The 3,865-nt window shown below is 37.1% G+C and overlaps 1 non-coding gene across 1 annotated transcript; it reads right to left on the reverse strand.

Moving 5' to 3' along the window:
• Positions 1-816: 816 nt before the first annotated feature.
• Positions 817-923, reverse strand: LOC122113117. Its single transcript, XR_006148382.1, has one exon. It is a non-coding gene; the product is annotated as a U6 spliceosomal RNA (small nuclear RNA).
• Positions 924-3,865: the final 2,942 nt, after the last annotated feature.

Raw genomic sequence — 3,865 nt, forward strand, 5'->3', positions numbered from 1 at the left:
ATATGCGCCTGTTAAGATGGTTTAACTCACCTTGGTTTAGTTTTGGCATGTCAATACTTGCTAGGAAAAGGTCCATTCCTGCCAAGTTCTCAAACTTATTAGCATAAAATTTTGAGAAGTATTCCCTTATAATGTTCTGAATCTTGGTTGTTTCCGTGGTGATGTTTCCATTCTCATCTCTGAGTTTATTTATCTGGGTGTGTTCTCTTCTTTTTTTGATAAGATTTGCTAAGGGTCTGTCAATTTTGTTAATTTTTTCGAAGAACCAACTTTTGTTGATTCTTTCTATAGTTTTTTTTTGGATTCTAATTTATTCAATTCTGATTTAATTTTAGTTATTTCTTTCCATCTACTGGATTGGGGTTTATCTTGCTGCTCTTTTTCAAAGAGGTTCAGATGTCTCATTAAATTGTTGGTTTCAGATCTCTCCAATTTGTTGATGTAGGAAATCAGAGCTATAAACTTGCCCCTGAGTACTGCCTTTGCTGTGTCCCAGAGGAGCTGGTAATTTGTGTGTTCATTTTTGTTGAATATCATGAACATTTGAATTTCCTTTCTAATCTCTTCCATGACTCCTCATAATTCAGCAATGTGCTGTTCAGCCTCCATGTGTTACCGGACTTTGGTGGTTTTTGGTGTTGAGTTCTAATTTTATTCCCTTGTGGTCAGAAAGAATGCAAGGTATAACTTCTGTCTTTCTGAATTTGGACAAGTTTGCTTTGTGGCCTAAAATATGGTCTATTTGAAAATGTTCCATGTGCAGCTTAGAAAAACGTGTATTTGATGCTGCTGGGTGAAATATTCGGTAGATGTCTGAAGAATTTGGGATGCTTCACGAATTTGCATGTCATCCTTGCACAGGGGCCATACTAATCTTCTCTGTATCGTTCCAATTTTACTATATGTGTTGCTGAAGCGAACACTGCCTTCCTTTTTTTAAGCATTCAAGGATAAAGGCTGAGATTTTTGTTTTTGAATCATTTTTTTCAATTTTTTTTGAAATTTTTAGCATCCATTAGTCATAGAAAAAGGGTTTCATTTTGACATTTTCATAAATGCCTAAGTGTTTCTCAATCAAACTTACCTCTTCTCTTTTTCTTTCCCATCATACCACTTCTAAAACAATTTTAACAAATGTCATTTTTCTGTTTGTATATATGCAAATAAACATCTTCACCCATACTAATCTTTAGTCACTTTCTCTGATAATACCCACTCTACCAACAGAGCCTGTTTTACTTTTCCATCCCTTAAATTTTAATCACAATAAAACTTTGTATTGCTTTCTCTTTCCTTTTTCCTCTGGTCCCCCTTGATCTTCCACTGGTATTCCTTAGGTCTTCTTCATACATAGTTGCAATGTATTTTGAAAGTATTCACCCTTCATTCTTTTTCTCTTTCCTTCCTTTCATCTCAATAAAAAGTACCATAGTTAGAAGTGTGTTTTTAATGCTCAATTATACATATATATGTATGCATGCACACATATATGAATGCAAATATCCATGGATGTTGCATCTTAATAAGTATCCACATCTTGGATGGTTGTATGTTCTTTCTCTATAATATCTAGGCTGTCTTCAATCCCTGAGATTCGATCTTCTGCATGGTCTAACCTGCTGTCAAGACTCTCTACTTTGTTTTTTATCTCTTTTCCTTCTAATTGGTCAGCTTTGATGGCTTCAAGTTCTTTGTTGAAGCTCTGTTTTAGGTCTTGTATGAATTTCTTTACTTCCTTAATTTGGTGTTCAGTGTTTGTTCTCAAATCACTTAGTTGATTGGTTATGGCTTCTTTGGACTCCCTTTCCTTCTGTTGGGTTCCATTCAGCATTCCCTTTGTGGTCTCCCTGACTTCCTTCAGCTCTTTGTTAATGGATTCCATGAATGCCTTTAGTGATCTTTGTGTGTTCTCTACCTGGTCTCTCAATTCCTGTATTACTCTTTGCTTAGCTTCCTCCCGTTCCTGGGATTCCTGCAGTTCTCTTTCCTGCCCTTCGTGGGATTCCTGCAGTTCCCTTTGAGTGTTCTCAGCCTGCTCACGCCATTCCTCCCTTTCTCTTTGAGTATTCTCAAGTTGTTCACGCAAATCCTGTATCAGTTTTTGAATAGCTTCCTCACGCTTATGATATTCCTGTATAAACTTCTGGGATGCCTCCTTTCTCTCCCTATCACTCTCATATAGAGTCCTTTGTAAGTTGTCAAACTTCTCATTTATCATGTTTGCCAGTAGTGTTTGTAGAGCTATTTGGGAACTCTCCTCTGGATTATTCATTATCTGTTCTGACCCCTGATTATCAAGATTGGGAATTGAGATACCCGAATTTGCCATTTTTCTTGTGTTTTTCCGGCTTACTCTGCCCATTTGAGATGAAGATAGCACCAGTTTTGTGCTAGAACACTATCTTAAGGCAACCATCAACCAAAGTTTGCATTTGTACAGTCAATAGTCTACAGATACAATCTAGTTCAACAGATACATCTATTCCACATCAAACAACTATATGTTAATGGACTTTGAACCGCAGAGAAGAATTTGGAAAACCAGAAATTATTAGGGATAGGGAGAGATGTGCGTAAAAAATAGGGATAGATTGGTGTGGGGAGGCACAGGGAGAGTTAACTATGTCCTAATCCCAATGCAGGAAATAGGTTGGGTAGGATGCAAGTAGAGAGAGAGAGGAAAAGAAAAAGGGGAAAGGGGAATGAAAAGAGACCAGAAAAAAAATAGAAACGTAAAAGTTAATGTTATTATATAGATTAAAAGACCATCTATTTAGAGAGGAATGTGAATTTTTTGAGAGAAGGTGAGGGACATAGAGGAGATGTGAAAAACTTAAAAAAATGCTTAAAATATTATATAGGTATAAAGGGGTAGTACTGCTATTAAGGAATTAAGTCTCAGAGGTTTTGAATTGAGTAATAAATTTGTGGATTAAGTGTGTACACAATGGGGGATAGGGTCTACTAGTTAACTATGGGTTTATCTGAGGATGTGCAGGACAAGAGTTAAGTCACATAAGGAAGAACAAAAGAGAGGAAAAGGTGAAACGGATGGGAAAGGGAGAAGAAAAGATCAGAAGTTCAGTAGAGCTAGACAAAAAAACAAAAAGATAATTAAGAAAGAATGAAAAAGAGAAAGAAGACAAGAAAAGAAAGGAAAACGCACATTCACATATTCCTAAAATAAAAAATATAAGAGGAAAGAAAAAAAAAGTTACTGGAAAACAATTATTTTTTCAAAAGAGGCAAAAATTAAAGATTAATAAAAGTTTTAGAAAAGGAAAAAAAATTTTTTATATATATAAGGTACCAAAAAAAAAACAAAAAAAAAAAGAAAAAAAAAAGTTCTTTGATTTTTTTGGGAGGGGTGGGAAAAATCCTGTATCTCCCTTGTGTCTGTAGCCAGCCTCTTGTTGGAGTCTCTGGTCTGCTTGAGGTCCTGTGGCTTGATTGGTTTCTTAAGTCAGATTGTTCGAACAGGCAGAAAAATGTTCTGCTTTACCCAAGATTTTGAGATCCCCTTCCCAGGTTAGTTTAATGGGAGGGTGATCTGGTTTAAGAATCACAAAAGAGGGGAATGCAGTGATGAGGCTAGGTTCTGGGTAGAGTTGAGGCCTTTCAATAAACAGTAGCTTTTCCTTGGGGCTATTTTGTGAAAACCTCACAGAGCCAGCCTGGAGCCATTCTCAGGGTTTCTGTTTTTGATTGTGGAGGCTGCTAGAGGGAGGGGCAGCCTCTGGCTCTGGTTACCCAGTGCGGAAAGCCACTCCAATGGCTGGCGCCCGAGCTGGGTGACTTTTCCCTGGATGGAGCTGAGTCTGGCAGGTCACGCTGCTGCTAAGTTCTTGTGATCTGCTAAATGATC

This window comes from Dipodomys spectabilis, unplaced genomic scaffold (assembly GCF_019054845.1).
Source record: "Dipodomys spectabilis isolate Male_0828 unplaced genomic scaffold, ASM1905484v1 ptg000002l, whole genome shotgun sequence".
In the NCBI taxonomy this organism is placed as follows: Eukaryota; Metazoa; Chordata; class Mammalia; order Rodentia; family Heteromyidae; genus Dipodomys; species Dipodomys spectabilis.